At 44.6% G+C, this 18,261-nt stretch overlaps 2 protein-coding genes across 7 annotated transcripts in view; both read right to left on the bottom strand.

The window, feature by feature from the left end:
• zmiz1a (zinc finger, MIZ-type containing 1a) overlaps positions 1–18,261 on the bottom strand; it is a 110,113-nt gene that overhangs the window by 35,011 nt on the left and 56,841 nt on the right. Inside the window, exon 1 of one of the 6 annotated variants that reach the window (XM_082556307.1) lies at positions 8,897–9,036. The exons of the other annotated variants lie outside the window; for them this stretch is intronic. The gene's annotated coding sequence lies outside the window, so the exon portion shown is untranslated. Of the gene's footprint in view, positions 1–8,896; positions 9,037–18,261 lie in introns of those variants that run through there. 6 annotated transcript variants of the gene reach the window in all.
• cuedc2 (CUE domain containing 2) overlaps positions 7,306–18,261 on the bottom strand; it is a 301,441-nt gene continuing 290,485 nt past the window's right edge. Inside the window, exon 10 of the transcript XR_014280354.1 lies at positions 7,306–7,326. The gene's annotated coding sequence lies outside the window, so the exon portion shown is untranslated. The remainder of the gene's footprint in view (positions 7,327–18,261) is intronic.

The raw sequence follows: 18,261 nt of genomic DNA, 5'->3' as shown, positions 1-18,261 counted from the left end.
AAAGAGCACAGCAATATGCACACACACTCTCTTTTACACACGCGCGCGCACACACTCTCGCACTTAAGAGCATGTAAACACAAAAGCTTGAATGCTTCACTTTGATTAAACGTAAAGGTAAAACTTCAAAGCAACACTTTAAGAATAAGACTGTATTACTAATCCTCCGAGCTTAAGCATTATCAGATTAGAGTTACACAGAGTGCACTTACAAAGTCTTGAACATCACCAATACACTGCTTGCATGAGTAACAAGGAATTCTGGAGCAAATGTTGTGAAATGCCTGGCAGGGAAATGTCTCATCGCGCTGCACGGTGTGGGCGCTGACTGTCCTGAGGAAACTGCTAAATCCGTAGAGTGCGAGCCACAAAGTCACTCTGACTGTGCAAAAACTTGACCCCTAACTTTGTGTGGCCTAATTCTGCCATGCTGCTGTGCCTCCCAGCGTCCAGCAGATGTCTCCCTCTCCTGCTGCTAACCAGCATGTCTCTTTTTATACACTACACCTGGAGTAAGTGGTCCAGAGAGGCCTCCTTTAAGCCCTGACAAGTGCTACAAATCCCCCTTCAGCAAGCAGGCAGCTCCACAGACCGCTAACAGGGCACGCTTCAGCCCAGCGCTGGCCGTCTGACCTTGTGGCTATTGATTAACTGTTTCTCCTCCAGCTCCCCTTCCTGCTGTCCCAACACATCAAGACTAGAAAGAAAAGAGGAGGGCCGGGGGCTTTGGGGTGGAGATAGCTACATATTTTAACCATCTTTCCCTCCTTCCCTCTGTTGCACTTTCACAAGGTCCAACACACACACACACACCCCTCCCCTCCCCATCAACATACAGCTCTTTTGTTAGTCGATGAAAAGATGGGCCCTGAGGTTCTGAAAGGAAAATGAGGTGGAAATGTGACTGGTTGGCCAGGCTGCGCTCAGTCAGCGGCATTGTAACTGAGACTAGAAGCCAATTCACCTGACTGACCGACCGTCCGCGCTGTCAGACCACCCAGCAGCACACGCCCATGTAATGTGTTGCGTAACAGATGATGCTCCATTGTAGACGGAGCAGAACATCTCCCAGTTGCCCCACACCCTCACTCCTCCTCCTGTACTTTCAAAACGAAACACGCTAATCTGTTATCTGATCACTGGGAGGGGAAGCTAAATGTTTTACCGCAAAATGTTGAAATCTCTGCTCTCAGTTTTCCACAGATTCACTGATTAGGCTGGAAAAAAAAACCTTATGTGTGTGTCTTAGTGTAGCAGTTTACTTTTTTCCCCCTCCTTTCCAGAGTTATATTTTTCTGTTTTTGGGCAACTTCCATCATTGTTTGAGCATGCACAAGCCACAGACAGACCTGCTTAATCTTTATTGTCTTCCCAACATCTTAATCAGCAACAGTCAGCACTGCTTACCCGAGGTGCAAAGGAAAGCATTACACATCCAATTACGATGTGCATATTACGACCTCTCTACAAAAAAGCAGTGGGAGGATGCTGCTATGAATCAGTGCAGAGTAAGAGCAAAATATAAGCAGTGCTAACATCCAAGGAAGCTTGTGTTCTTTTTTTTTGTTGTTTCCCTCCTTCTCTTTCTGTTTCTGAGCGAAAACGAGCTGGGAGAAACGGGGCAAGAAATAAGCAATCCTAAACAAAAGCGCAGTGATATGAAAGGCCCTGAAGAATGGCAGGAAGAGGGAAAGAAGGGCTAGGCTCGGTGGAGAGAAGAGACGGAGAGAAACAAAAAAAAGAGTGTTGAAATGATCTCTTCATTATCAACAGCAGCAGCACGCACGTGCACAGACACAGCGTACGATCGCTCATAGCGCGAGTGATTTCTCATTTCAGACAAATGACTACCACCTTTGTCAAGTGCAGCGAGCTTTGTGAATGTGATCGGTCGTTACACGGAGGCAGCTGTGCAGGAGCTTGTGACACATCGCAGTGCTATGCATTGCGTGGGAATACATTAGGAGCAGGGTTGGATGATATGGTTGCAATCAGCGCCTTGATAGGTCAATCACAGTATTCTCCAAAATCAATGCGCAAGCAGTGAGATGCTAATGAATGCAAAATTACCTGTGCAGACATCAGCTGACGTTACAAACTAAAACTGTAGAAGCTGTGTGCTGTGCACTGATGAAAGAACGGGCCCCTTTGCTCCCTCGAGGGCCAATCTGACACTCACTTAAATAATCTGTTCACACACACTTAAAAAACAACTAAACGTGCTAAAAGCACATTTAAATATGTTATAGGTTCATAGCGTGCCAGTAATACATAATAATAGGTCCAAAGTTAGCTTTAACTCTGTGGTCACAGAGCATTACTCATAATCCCATATGACTTTTTGATGACTTGCTCATCATCTTTACAAAGGCTGCATTGTTTCTGTCAGTCACTGCAGGTCGGCAGTTGGGTCCTTACAATTCGCTTTTGTACTTTAGACAAAAGGATGTAAATGAGATGACGAATGAAAAGATTCATGTGCAAAATAAACTCTTTGTGGGAGTATAGCAGGACCTTATAATTTATTTTATTAGTTCTTAATTATAGCCTGTTGATAAATAATAGCGATGTAAAATTATCTGCCTTATTGAGGACCCAAACTTCTGCAGCTACGCAAGCTGTAAGTGCAACATGCTGTCGCCGCTTCCTTGAAATTTCTTTAACGGTTTTTAAAGTTGAAGTCGGAAAAGGTTTCACGGTGCCTCGGGACGGGTCTATTTCAAAATAATGAAGGGCTTTTACATAACCACGTGGAAAATTATATACTGCTTTAATGCTGACTCTATGCTGTAGGTGAAGTGCAGAGGGGAGTTCTGAACAATGACAAAAAAAAGAGCAATCTGATGAAGTCTGACCAGTGATCAACTTCATTTTGAAAAGGAGAACTCAGTTCTCTGGACTCAGCGGGGGATCTTCACTCCTCCTCTTCATCTTCAGTCATATGGCCACAGATTTTCTTTTCGCTCTCCTCTCCTACAGCCCCCCAAGACATCATTAGAGCCACCCAGCATGCGAGTCCCTTACACCACCTTCCATTTTCCATTCTATCATTTTCTTCTCCCCATCCCTCATATCTCAACCCTCCTGCCACTCTTCTTTCCTCCCTCACTCCCTCCCTCCCTCCTCCTTCCCGGGGCCCCGTGTGGGAGCTGCCATAACAGGAGGTGGAATGGATTCATTTGCTCTAATGTGGTTTGGGCTGCAGCGTGGCACGGCACAGAGCGACACTTTATCCCAGTGCACTGAGCTTCTCTCCCTCTCTTTCTCTCCCTGTGTGCAGTTCATGTGTTTTCAAACAGGCCAATCAACACCACTCAGCTGTGATGGCCTCTCTTTACCTCTCCCTCCCACAATCTCTGCTCTCAGTATGTCTGTAAAAAAGCCACCAGCCATTTCTCTCTCTCACACATACACGTTATTATCTTTAGTGGCAAACTCACAATGCCATACAGCAGCTATTTTCTTTATATTCTCCAGTCCACTCCATTTTGTTGTCAGCTTTCTTCATTTTTTTCTTTACAAACCTCCTTGCATCTTCATATCTTTGTTTTTCTGCCTTGTTTCTGTCTATTTTGTTGACTCCCTGCTAATCCTCTCCTCCGCTAATCTCTACCCTTCTCCTTTTCCCTCTCAGCAAAGCCAACTATTAGTCATATCGCTCCCTCTGGGCTTTATAAAACTCAAACCCTCTACACCATCACAACCACCAGCCTCTATAAAAATGTGAAACGACTTGTCCCAGGGGTGGAAAAAATAAACTCTAAATGTTGCTGTTTGTTTATCTTCTGTTTTAATGTGACAACCACAGGAGCACCGGGCAGCTATGTGACACCCAACACTGCAATGCAAACAGCTGTGATGTGGGGATATGCGAGCGGCTCTGCTGCCGTCTATAAATATGGAGCTTCTGTTGTGGAATATTACAGGTATGCACCACCAGATACCCCCGGGAACAGACGATTATTTCACCACTCTATATGTAAGTTCAAAAACGGAGCACCATGTGCTAAGTGAACGGAGAACTGAATCCTATAATCTTTTAAGTTAATTTTAATTAACACAGTCATGGTGAGGACAGCTGTTACAATTAGTTACCTTTTAAATTTATTTTTAGATTAGATTTATTTTTCTGTTTATAAGGTGAAAAATAACTTTTCATGAGTTGCAGTACTGTGCAAAGGTCTCAAGCCATTTATATATTGATTGGAAAATAGGAAATAGGCACAGCAGTTTATTGAAACACTGGCAAACATACACGGAGATTGAATTTGTACACTTCTAACAGGCTTGAAAGTCAATATTTGTTATGATCACCTTTATTCTTCAACACAACCTGAACTCTTTTAGGTACGATTTCACTCCATAAGACTTTTCTCTCTGCTTCCTGCTTATGAATGACAGCCATCCTTCCACTGAGACCATTTTTGATGAGGCTTCTGTCAACAGTAGATTAATCAACTCAAGGACCAGATGATCTCAGGTCCTGTGTCAAGTCTTTGCTCGATTTGACTTGAAGGTACTTTTTTTTTTTTTTAGACCTGCCACTTCTTCTTTTCTCCTCTATTTGTCCAGTTTCCTCAATTTTGTTAAATGCAGAGATATGCCAAGTTTTGAGAATCACCAAAAATAGTGTATTTGGTGTTTTTTTGTAACAAAATGTCTAGAGAAACAATTTAATTTTTTTCTCAGAAGCTGTGTCTTATATGTAGCCACAACACTGGTTCACCCCTTGAGTTGGGTGCTGTTCTTATGCTTGAATGATTCATCGGTCAGTGTTAAAAATGGTCAGGTACAAGGACCAGCAAATGACCAAAGAAAAACTTTGGAAGACCTTCAGAAAGCCTGGAGGTTTGATACTGTCTTTAAAAAAAAATCACAAAAAATGACTTCTTGGAAGCCAAAAAAAGACCTCTGCACAGCACAAAGCACTAAAGCAGTGTCGACAGGTGGTTAAACTTATGATTATTTCAGCTCTACCAGGACAAGTTTAGAAATATAAGTAACACAAAGCCAGTAGTGAGATAATTCTACAAAGCTTTGCTATCTTTAATGTTTTACCACTTTCAGAACCAACTAGGAAAACAAAATATTTAATGAAATGTTCTGTATTAACAATGGGTCAAATATAGTTTTGTCTGTGAAAGATATTCCCCCGCTGAGAGAAATTCACAGATAATTATCCACTGACTTTGTAGTTCCATTCAGCTTTGTGGAGCTTGTGAGCTTCTTAGCTCTCTAACGTTTCAGCCACATCAGAAATCTATTTTCAGGGGAAAAGTTCTGATAAATTCTCTATGCATCACCTGTAAACAAAGAGAAACCTGGAGAGGAGAGTTTCGAGGCTCCCTGGGGAGTTAGTATGCAACAAAATGGCCAAAGACATTTATTTATGAGGAAGATCCAGGTGTTACTAAAGGACAAGATCAGAGAGGCTAAGGACAATTACAGGAGGAAGCTGGAGTGGAAACTCCAGCAGAACAGCATGAGAGAGGTGTGGAGGGGCATGAAGACCATCACTGGATTCAGGCCAACCAACAGCAGGGGAGCTGAGGGAGGTGAGAATAGAGCCGACGAGTTGAATCTGTTTTTCAATAGATTCGACACCACAGTGTCTGCTCCCACCCCCACAACCTCACCTGCAGTCAGCCTGGAATCCAGAGCCACACCACTGTGCCAGCCTCTCTCTTCACATGTTGCCTCCTGTGAGATTCCTGACACCCCTCCCCCACCCATCACCTTCACTCAATACCAGGTTGAGATGCAAATGAGGAGACTTCACTCAGGCAAGTCTGCTGGACCAGACGGAGTGAGTCCCCTTGTCCTCAAGACCTGTGCCCCCCAGCTGTGTGGAGTCTTTCATAAACTGTTTATGCTGAGTCTGAGTCTGCAGAGGGTCCCGGTGATGTGGAAGACATCATGCCTCGTCCCTGTACCAAAGACGCCTCGTCCCAGTGGCCCCCAGGATTACAGGCCCGTGGCACTGACCTCCCACATCATGAAGACCCTGGAAAGGGTCATCCTGGACCAGCTGCGACCCATAGTAAGACCACATCTGGATCCCCTTCAGTTCGCTTATCAGCCTCGTCTCGGAACAGAGGACGCCATCATCTACCTGCTCAATCGTGTCTACACCCATCTGGACCAGCCGGCGAGCACTGTGAGGGTCATGTTTTTTGACTTTTCCAGTGCTTTCAACACCATCAGGCCGACCCTCCTGGGTGATAAGTTAGCAGCGATGCAGGTGGATGCTTCTCTGGTGTCCTGGATTGTTGATTACCTGACAGGAAGACCACAATATGTACGTCTCCCACAGTGTGTGTCTGACAAGGTGATTAGCAACACAGGGGCACCACAGGGGACTGTCCTCTCCCCCTTCCTCTTCACCCTCTACACCACAGACTTCAGCCACTGCACAGAGACCTGCCATCTTCAGAAGTTTTCTGATGACTCTGCGGTGGTTGGATGCATCAGCAGGGATGATGAGACAGAGTACCGGGCTGTGGTCGACTCCTTTGTCACGTGGTGTGAGCAGAATCATCTGCAGCTCAACGTGGCAAAGACCAAGGAACTGATCGTGGACTTCAGGAAGACCAGGAAACACTTGACCCCTGTTTCAATCCAGGGGGTCAGTGTTGACATTGTGGAGGACTATAAATACCTTGGAGTACACATTGACAATAAACTGGACTGGGCTAAAAACACCACAGCACTTTACAGGAAGGGCCAGAGTCGTCTCTATTTTTTGAGGCGACTGAGGTCCTTCAGCATCTGCCAGAAAATGCTGAGGATTTTCTATGAGTCTGTGGTGGCCAGTGCGATCCTCTATGCTGTTGCATGCTGGGGGAGCAGGCTGAGGGTCGCAGATGCCAACAGACTTAATAAACTGATCCGTAAGGCCAGCAATGTTGTGGGGATGGAGCTGGACTCCCTCAAGGTGGTGTCGGAGAGGCGGATGCTGTCCAAGATAAAGACAATGTTGGATAACACCTCCCACCCACTCCATGACATGTTGGTCAGTCACAGGAGCTCGTTCAGTGAGAGACTGAGATTACCGAAAAGCACCACTGAACGACACAGGAAATCATTCCTGCCTGTGGCCATCTCCCTGTACAACGCATCCACTTAACACACTGTTTGCTGCTACAACTACACATGTTTCTTTTCCAAATATTTATTTATAAGTGACTTATGTATGTATGTATGTATGTATATATATGTATATATTGTACTATTCTTAGTTAGCGTATTGTCTGTCTTGTCTTAATGTTGGTTTAAAATGGAGCACTGTAACAAAAAATAATTTCCCCCAGGGATCAATAAAGTATTCTGATTCTGATTCTGATTTGCACATGCTCTCCGTGTGCTGCATGTGCAAATAAAAGTATGTTTTGTCATACTTGCGCTTGCGCTTTGACAGCATTACAGTGGACAAATCCTGGGTTGCAAGTTGAGCTCTACCACCTGATAACTATAAAGCTAAATGCTCAATTACACCTAATCCCATATTTTAACATAATAGCACAACATTATTATCCAGGTCCAGCTAGGTTTACATTTGTATTGTCTATACTGGAATAATAAGGAAAGGCCATTTATCTAACCATGAGATACAAAAATCAGGTCATCCATGAGCAGAACAGAGCTTTGAGCATCACATGATGAATGAATGAACTCCTTATTCCATACAATGTTCCAGTTCCAGTTCCTGAGGACTAAAAATACCAACTGGGGGAGATTGTATGTCCTGGCTGCCACATATGATTTTCCACTGTCACCAAAGGCGAGATTCTATCACTAGAGATGCAAAAGAGACGAAGCAATTGAGCATATGTGTGTGTGTATGTGTAACATTATGACAGTGTGTGTAGCCTTCAGGACTTCAGAGGCGAGTCTGAAGTTTATTAAGTGGGATAATGGAAGTTTAGTATGTTTTTAGGAATGTGTGAGAGGAGAGGAGAGGAGAGGAGAGGAGAGGAGAGGAGAGTGATTGACAGTGCAGTCTGACAGGCTTGTGTAAAGCTAACCTTATGGGCCTGACTCCAGCAGAGCTGTTAGCTCACACACTGCCCCCTGTGGCTGCTGAATGGGTAAACTGACAAATTCCATGTCCAGCACTGGCAAACTGCTGACCCAAATGCAATTAAACAACATCCACCAGGGTGAGTGTAACACATCAGTGTACGGTAACATATGAATGCGCATGTGATATGTCTGTGTGAGGAGAGAGTGATGAAGTGTGTGCAGGAAGGAGAAACAGAGAGACAGGGGCAGAGGGTGAGACTTACAAAGAGTGAGTGTGATTCAATCTGCTCACTAAGCCATGAAATGGTATTGGTGTCATTAGGGAGAGCAAAAATATATCTGTGCCAGCCTGCCCTCCACTCCCCTTGTCTCAGACACTCCAAATGCACAATCTTACAAAAAAAAGCTCGCAGTCCAACCTCTTTGGACATAGTGGAACAAAATGCCCCACTGTGCTCCAGCTTCTGCTGAACATCCTTTGTTTATCCCTGTGGGCAAAGCCTTTAAACCATAAATAATATTTTTTAAATCTCCGGAAGTTAAACTATAAACATGTGGACTAACCTTTGCATGTAATTTTACATTCTAACCCATACCCACGTTGCCTTTGTATTTATTAATTTATTTTAAACACAATATGATGCTATTTTGACAAAAGAGTAATGCTAGGTCTGGCTAGCTAGCTGGCTAGGTGTGTTAGCCCTGTGCTAAGACTGGCAACCTATTCCAGGGGTACCCCCTCCCACCTATAACTAGCATATGCTCCAGCCCAACAACAACTCTGATTTTGATAAGTGGAAAAAACAGAAAGCTCGATAATATTTTTATTAATATAATTTTAGCTAGTAAAAAAAAGGCTTAAAAATTTACTTACCAGAGCGTACTTAAAGCTTCTTTTACTAGCATATTGCCAAAGAAGACATAAGTCTTTATAGTCTTTATACAAACAGGGGTGTTATAGATAAAACATTACCTAGCTTTATGGGAGGGCGGTGGTTAACAAAATTGTGCATTTTAAACAAAAAAAAATTCTAACACGGGAGCCCCCTTGCGGACATTCAAGGAACTGTAGTTTTTGCCACCTTTACAAGTGCAAATTTTTTCAGCTCCAAAATAAAACCACAGTAATAACAGTACAGTACAGAGTACCAAGTACTCCCTTTCTCATTCAGTTACCACAAATCATTAACATTACTAATTACTAAAGGTCCTGTCTTCATCACAAGCCTTTTTTTAGGTAAAAAGGCATTTTTTTTACCTTTAGGTATTTTGTGAAAATACCTATAAAAAAAAAAAAAGAAAGAAAGAAAAGAAAAATTGGCAATTATTGGTCACTGAAGTTCACATGCCTTCATCAGATTACAGGTACTATAATTTATAATGACTTGTTCTTGGCATGTGTTGCTGCTATCCAGCAATAAATAAACAGCTAAGATATTCTAATGTTAATCTAAAAAAGCTACAGAATCCTTATTGATTTTCCGACTGCCGTGTCTATAGCCGAGCATTGCCTGGAGTCGGCACAGAATAAAGGACTTGTTCAAGGACACTCAAACAAGACTTGATGTTTACCAGTACATGCACCAGGGCCTCCCATACGAGAACAGTGTGTATCAGAGATGCAACAAACCCAAACAAATCACTTTTTCAAGCTCTGAGTGAAATCCTTTGACAGAGGATTTTTACAGAGACCGCTAAATAACCTTAGAGATAGCGAGACCTGCCTGCACGGGTAGATGGGAGAGCGCATTCATCTTGTTCTTTGAAAGTTTGCTCACTGCCGTGCGAGAGCGAGAGGAGCAAACAACACAAAACATCTGCTCGCTGTGAAAATGAAACAGCCTAATGGTGTACACAGAGCACCAGTTTCATTCACTGAAGGGACAATCCACACAGGTATTATTTGGCACAATGAGCGCAAAAAAAAAAAAAAAACAGCACTGAAAGGCTAATGTGCTTCACTGCAGCATTTACAAAACACTCTTTCGGAGCTACAAAGCACTCCAACCGCGGTGTGCGTGTGTTTATTTGTCATCTCAAGTCCATCACATCAGCTTATCTTCACGCATGCATGTGTGCGTAACATGTGGTGATGTGTGACATAGCGGGCACGCTCATAAGCAAACGGCACCAAACCTCGAGAGGCTTTAAATGTGTGTACATTTTTTCCTATGAAAGAATCATATTCTGCTGTGACTTCGCTTGTGAGATTCAAGGTATATGTAGAAAGAGCTCAGGAGGACGCGACAAATGGATGGGAAGAAAGGGGGAGACGGAAAACACTCACACAACATATTACATGGAGCGGGAGGCAGGGTGAGACAAGCAGGGAGAGAAGGGGGGGGGGGGGGCTTGAAGAGCAGCAGAGAGAGAGAGGGAGATGGCGAGAGGTCATCCTTGGGTAATTTGTTTTGGTCCTCTCAGAGCGCAGACACACAGGGAGCAGGTAAACCAATTACAGTGTGACATGAATCACTAAGACCTACAGGCAGCCACACAGCTGGCCAGCCAGAGCAGCCAAACAGTCGACCGAGAGCGCGCTTGTCTCTTTCTCTAAGTGCTGGTCAATCACAAGCCGCAGCCCTCGTCCCTCCCTTTGACCACGACTGCACATCTGGAGGGAACCGATGAGAGAAAAAGACAAACATAATTTCCCCCATGCGCTGAGAAATCCCGCGAAGCTCCCGGGACTCTATCGCCAATGGATCTGGATGCTTTTGTGAAGAAAAATACCCTACCCCAGCCACATGACTGACAACCCCCCCCCCGAAAACGCAATGCATCACGGACAACAGCGGAGAGGCATTTACCAAAAGTGATGATGGCTTCATCTGCAATAAATAAATCTATCTGACAGTCCTTTGGTTTCTCAGTTCCGTCCCATTTTTGAACCGCAAACAATAACGATAATGATACTGTTCCTTTGAAGAGGTTGTATGTCAAATCCTAATGGATGTTAAAGCCAATCCAAATACCCCAGGGGGAAGTATTTACACGACAAAGACTTAAGCTTTTACTTTAATTTCCTTAATCACCCAACGGCTGCCAAAATGATGTTGTGTCAGGCCTCAGTCATATCTACGCCAGTGGCTATAAAACAGAGGAGCAACTTGAATAAACAATCATCTAGGTCTCCTTCTCTAATCCTCGAGCTGATGCTAAACTGACAGCCGCATCAGGAAAAGCCACCCAGCATCAGAAAAGGGAAGAGAATGAAGTTGACAAGGAGAGGGATTGGACTGGATTAGATATCGCCTTGGCACTTGGTTTTATTTGATGTGGCCTTGGTGCATGTTGTAGATTCAGACAGGGTAAATATTTGATGAAGGGCGTTGGTGTTGGGCTTGCTGCTGCCAGGGGCTGTTCTCAGGGAGCAACTAATAAAGACGCCGGCGAGCAGGTTGTCGATCACCAGCGGGGGCGCCGGCTGAGTTGAAGTGGCAGGAGACTGTAATCTCAACCCGACGGTTACCCGCTCCTCGAATATGAGCCCCCTTTTTTCTCTCGACTGTGCATGCGCTCCCATGCGCAGACACACACTGTGGCACGCACCAGCGGGGCTGTGGCGAGGTTTCCTAAGTTTTTAAATCTTACCATCTTGCTGCCCCCTTGAAATTAATAAGGGCCTCCGAGCTGCTCTCCCAGAGCCACTAACTGGCCATTTGCACTGTCTGGCTCCTCTCACAAACCCTCCCCTCCTTTCCTCGGTCTTCTCTCCATCACACCCGCTGCTCTCTTTCCTCCTCTCTGTGTCTTTAACCCCACAATTTCCTATTTTCCTTCCCTCCATCTCTATTGTCTTCCTTTGATCTCCACCCTCTTCATCTCTCCTCTCTTCCCACCAAACCTCCTCCCCTCTCCTGACTCCTTGTTTCCTCCACCCCTCCCTCCCTCCACCTCCTCCTCCTCTTTTTTCCTCTCTCTCTCTTTCTCCATTCCTCTGGCCCTAAAACCAGCCCCTCGGCCGCCCGCTTGCGCTCACTCAGATGGCTGTTACCATGACAACCCCGTTCTTTCAGCTCTCGCAAAATAATGAAGACAATGTGTTTTCCATTTAGATGAGTTTTCTGGTGCAGCGGGGAGATATGGAGTGTCCATCTTGCCTCCTCTTTCACTGCGGAGGAAATGTAATAAAAAAAGAGGGTTTCTAACCTCTCTCTCTCTCTCTCTCTCCACGACACTCCCTTGTTCTGCTGCTACAGGCTTGTGCACAGGCAGGTTAGGGTGCTGGGAGCCAAATGGGTGTTAAAGCGATAATAGCAGCAAATGGTTGGAACTGTGAAAAAGCGCATCATCTAATCCTCTACATGTTAAAAAAAGCTTTACAGGTTGTTATGGTATATTGCTGATTCTTTAAAAAAAAAAGAAAAAACTGCAATGAAGTCACAGGAGCTAACTTGTCAGTGACAGATTACAGAGTCCTGCTCCCTGTTGTCAAATCCAAGCTGTGACAATGACAAACTGTGAACATTTCAAGTTTTTTTTTTTTTTTTTTAAGGAGTGGGGGGCTTAGCGATGATATTTTTTTTTAAAGCATAATGCTCCAGTGCGGGAATAAATGCCATAAAATTGATGGAAAGAGCTTTCTTTCTTTCCTTTTCTCACTGATGCAGATTTATTAACTTCACAGAGCACACAAGGGGAGCTGCAATCCAACAACTTGTTAACGCTGAAAAGTAACATTTACGCTCCTTTAAGAGGTAATTCAGTTGGAGCATGCTGGCATTTTCACCCAGGGGTGCAACGTAAACAAAGCAAATCCTGGTTTGTTGATTTCTTTCTTTTTTCCTTGCAGTGCATTCTCCCTATTGCCAACTGTTTTGCAATAAATAAATAAAAAACATTGCATGAGTCCTGAAACCTCTATAACGCAATGTTTTGTCTCTCTAGCTCCTTGTTGTTTGTGTTTATAAGCACTGTTTGGCCTTTGCAACGCCTGAAATATAACGGTCATAAATTACAAATCTGAAGCAGCTTATACGCATAGGTCGGGTTTCTGGTTCGCACGCTCCAGACATGTGAAGCCTTCTGCTCGGGAAAGACATATATGCGAGAAAGCGAAAAATGGGAGCAGTATATGTCTGTGTGTATGTCTGTGTGTTTACAGTGGAAATAGTGAGTCTGGGACATTTTCTTTGGGTCTCTTTTCCAGTGTTTATGGAGAGTGGTGAGCAACAACACTTCCTGAGAGGAAAGCCAGCTTTCCGAGTCCAAACCCCATTCCAAGCCGCGCAGACGGGGAACGCTCTGTCTCCAATTTATGTTTTCCACCCAGCGCCGTGTAAACACGAGCACAGAAGAACTGGTGTGCGTGTGCGTGTGCAGAAGGACGGGTAGGGGGGTGTTTCAGATAATCCACACTTGCAAAACAAAGGCAGGCGAGCAGACTAATCACAGACAAATGAGCCAAAACATCTCAGAACAAAGTGATAGCCCAGCAGCTCCCAGTGTTTACCAGCTCTAACAGGCCTCTCACATGAAGCTGTGACAAGAGCACGACACAACTCGGGTCAAGCTCCATCACAATCCATCTCCTGACCTACTCATCTCTACCTGACCTGTCAACACAGTCGACAGAAGGATCCAAAAAAAGGGAAAAAAAAGAAACGAAAACTCTGCTTCTCACTTGCCGTCTCTCTGCCGGCCGCCCTCTGCTCGTTCTTAATTACATCCAGATCAGACTATTAATGAAGTCAGTCTGATTTTAACAGCGTCTACGGGGAGCGAAGGAGGGGTTTCCTCATCCAGGGAGCATATCAAATAAAATCGGGCTCTTGGCCTTGACAGGTTTTGTCGCCAATTAAAATGGCACGCTACACCGAAGTAGGGGTTAGGGCTAACTAATAATTATTTTCACTGTTGATTTTCAGTTTTTTGTTTGTTTTTTTTGTTTTTTTAAATTAAAAGCCCCCTTTTAGCATGACTGGCACTCCCTCCATTTTCACAGTTGCCTTCAGGCATTAAAAATCACAACGTCCCTCTGGCTCCCAGTACCTGGTTTTGGTGATGGCATCTTCATAACGGCCTCTAAAAGCATGAAAAGTCTCGTCTAGAACCAGTGAATGTTAGAAATGTTTCTTTTTTTGTTGCTTGACAGATTACTTTAATGATTAATTGATTATCAAAACTTTTATTGCTTAATGTTCTGTCCTTTGAGGTGATTAATAGACTAATCGTTTCAGCGCTAACGCTGTTTTCAGCACTCTGCGGGGCCAGCTAGCTTCCTTTACGGAGACGCATCAGCCATCAGCTCATCCGTTTGAAGTGCAGAGAAGGTTGTGACAGCCTGCCATGTGTGTTGATGTATACATTTAAACAAACCGAAGCATCAGCTGCAGAAACTCCATCACATTGCCTTCTTTCTTCTCCTGTTGTGAAGTAAAACTAGCCGCGTTTGATCCTCAAAGAGTACACTGCCAGCCACGCACATACAAATGCACGAACAAATATGAGGCAGGGAAATTATACAATTCCATATGTATACAATAATGGCAGTCTTTTGATGAACAGGCTGTCAGTATGGGGGCTTTAAAGTGCTCCAGTGATGCAGTTGCTTCCCACATGCGTTTGTATTTGATGTACAGCATGTGGCGGGAAACAGCCTCCGTGCCACAGGCGCTCTGATCTTCTTAAGGCACTCCTGTCAGAAAGCACGATGGCAACGACACGCACCTTAACAGTCTCATCTACTGTGTATGTTTACACATGTGAGCCCGTGCACGTGTGTGTGTGCATGCATGCATGTGTGCCATCAGGTGTGTTCTGCGTGCACTCAAATGTCTGCCTCTGTCTGTAATACCATTGTCCGCCGCCACCTGCAGCGCACACACACCAAATCCCGACAGATCAAAACACCGCACTCCATCAAATCCAGTGAAAAGCCTGTTTACTGATGATCTGGTGTGAAGACAACAGGCAGCTGGAGTGGGAGATAGGAAGGGAGGAAAAGAGAGGAGAAGAGAGGGAAGGCGAGGTGAGGGGTGAGAGCGGTTGAGGCGGTGAAGCTATCAGGGAGTGGCCCACTGCAGGGGCCTTTTATTATGAGCCATTGTAAAGGAACTAGGTGGGATAATTGGTCTCCTATGCCCAATGTGAAGCATGCATTTTTAATGAGCACACACTGTTGCTCATTTAATATATAAGCAAGACACACATGACACAGAAATGCTATGAAATGTTGATGTTTATATGGAGTGTTTGCTCAGGGGAGACAGAGATATTACACTTTTGCTCCATTCAGTTTGTCGTGCCAGAAAGAAAGAAATACAGATACAGACTCCGCGGCACGCTTTTTGTGTTAGATATATGTTGGCATGTGATTTGCTGTGTCTCCTGTAGCACCACAGCAGTAATTAAAAATTTTATTTCTTGTCCAAATCAATGTTCCTGAGAAAGATTCAATTAAAAATAGATCAATGAATATTATTTTTTGCTGTAAGCTTCAAGTTTTATTTTTTCCGCACATGAAGGCAAACTCAAAGGTCTGCTGTTCTTATTCCTGTTATTATAAGACGGACAGGATTATGGATTTGGTGACTGAATCTCATCAGTAACTAGTTGATCATCCCATTCAAACTCGCTGCCTGTAAGCCAGCAAATTAGATGCCAACTCTGCTCACCCAGGCGCTGCTGGAAAGTACAGTTAGGGAATAAAACACACACCAACACCAGCCAAGACTTCTGACCTGTCAAAGCACCTCGTAATGTTCGCACTGACCTCAAAGCAACAAAACGAGCAGTGCTTCGCTTTACAGCTGTGTCAGGCGGGCATTAGAGGGCTGCGCCGACCAGGAAGTTAAGAGCTTGGTGGCAGAGAGCAGAAGCACCCGAGTTTAAGTGAATTAAGAAAACTAAGTCGTGTTTAACCCCGGCACGAGTCCATCTCTCCTTGTTGGAGGGCACGCTGCCTGGGCTGCCACCTCATAATAGCATTAAACACATCCCAGATTGATGTTTGGGAGGGAGCATGCTGCAATGACTGTGAAAGGGCAGCAACCAGTAGAGGACTCCACTTGGACATGGAACAAAAAAATAGTTAGGCACAGTGCGGGGGACTAAAGAGGGGCGGCAAAGAGAGGATAGAAGACAGAGAAGAGAGGCGGCAGGTGGAGAGGGGTTTGAAAAATGAAAGCAACCCCAACCCCACACTTCTTCGGAGACCCCACAGACCTCCCCCAGTATCCTGCTCTGAAGCCCTCCATGAGATCTCCGGTCTGGATCCATCCATCAACCCTGCTCCTACTCTGGATGCATGAAGCAGCCAGCCAAAACAGAAAACCCCCTCTGTAGTAACCCATATAATGTTTATACAGCCCCACCTGCTCTCCCAATCATTGTCCATTCTCTCCCCTGGGTCCACTAACAATGAATGCACATTACATCCAGTCTCAGAAACCTTTTAGGGCCGGGTGGAGTATCAGAGATAAGGATAATTTGATACTGTTTTATACAAGATATGGGAAATAACCATTTTTGTAACACCGAAAATGCTTTTTCATTTGAATATAAGCCTGGTTAGTGAGCTACATTTATAAATTGCATGGGTGTGACCCACTGATACGCAAGTCTGCTTATTAATGGACTAATAAATTTACAGAATTTCATTCACTTTCTTAGATTCAATTCAAATCACAAGAGCAGCCTCAAAGCTCTTTATACTGTAAGGTGGAGACCCTAAAACAATACAGAGAAACCCCAATAATCAGACGAGCTTCTATGAGCAAGCACTCGGTGACAGTGGGGAAAAAAACTCCCTTTTAACAGGAAGAAACCTCCTGCCGAAACAAGCTGAAGGAAAGGCAGGCATCTGCCACAACCTGTTGGGAATAAGGGGAGGAAGACAGGACAAAAGACACACTAGGCTGCACCATGCAAGCCAGACATATTATTCCTGCATCCAAAAGCGCCAACATCACAAACACAATGGAGATGTCTGGTTCAATGGGTGGAATTAGTGGAGGTGAAGCCTAGTAGACACCTGCCAGCTTTAGCTCCCTGTGTCAATACACCTCTATGCCAAAGCAGCCACACCCCTGACTTTAAAGCTTTAAAGCTACCCCGTCATACAGTTTTTAAAAAGGAGGAAACAGAGGTTCAAACTGTAAACATGCTTTTTAGTTCATTTGAACGTAACACTCTGTGGGGACTGACTTGCTTTTCGAGTCAACCTCAAGTGGCCATTAAAGGAACTGCAGCCCTTAGCGATTTAGAGGTTGCAGCTTGGTTTTCTACTGGCCGTACCATTGTTAAATAGTGAGTGTGTGGCCACACATGACCAGCCAGGTGTGTTTTCTCTAACATGTGCTCTATATTGCCTACCTCTAGAAACCTAAATGGCCAACCACTTTGAATTGTCCTTTTCTGTGTTCTAGCTTTTTTTTTTTGGCATTGCAGTGAAGTCCATAGTTGGAGTGGATAGGACCTATGTGCTCAACACATACAGTGTGTCAGTGCACATTTCTGTTTATACTGTATGCTGTCAGTGTGGTTAAACAAGGGATCTAGTCATCAGGTCATGGCCATTCTCTTTGATGCCAGTACAAAAGCTCCAAAGCGGATGTGAGCTAGCCTGCACCTCCACCACCAAACACCCCGCCCCCCCAACAGCCCAACGGCCAATCCTCTCCTCTGACTGAGCAACTACCACACACACACACACACACACACACACACACACACACACACACACACACACACAAAGAGAGACGCAGAGAGCTGAGCATAAGCATCTGGATCACACAAATGAATTCTATTTTCTGACGGTAGACAGACGGACCCACTGGACAACCGCCACTAATCTGCTACCTCCCCTCCTACTCTTCCTCCTCCTCCTTTCACCAGCACCAGCACCACCACCTATAATCCCTGACAGGGAGACAGGGAGTGAGAAAGAAAGTGTTTAGGACAGTGAGTGAGAGAAACAGAATTAGAGGGAAGCACATTTGCACAATGAAAATAGGCTTGATCTTATCCCCGTGCCTGAACTGAAATGGACTGCCCGCTCACTAAATAAACACTTGTTGGCCACTTTGCTAATGCTACTCAACACAATGGAAGACAGATGATGTTTCATTCACACTCTTGGCTGCTTTGTTTGATTTGCTGGCAGAGCACAGTTTATATAGTAGCAAAAATAATAAACTTTGGAGTCCAGTGAAAGCAGCGGCGGTGTAGGTCTCACTCAAGTCTTGTTAGGTGACTGAAGACTCAGCGGCAAACACGCTCAGGACGAGAAAACAC

Source organism: Aulonocara stuartgranti (assembly GCF_965226115.1).
Source record: "Aulonocara stuartgranti genome assembly, chromosome: 13".
Taxonomy (NCBI): Eukaryota; Metazoa; Chordata; class Actinopteri; order Cichliformes; family Cichlidae; genus Aulonocara; species Aulonocara stuartgranti.
Note: the sequence above shows the minus strand (reverse complement) of the source record. Positions and strands in the feature narration are given on the sequence as shown.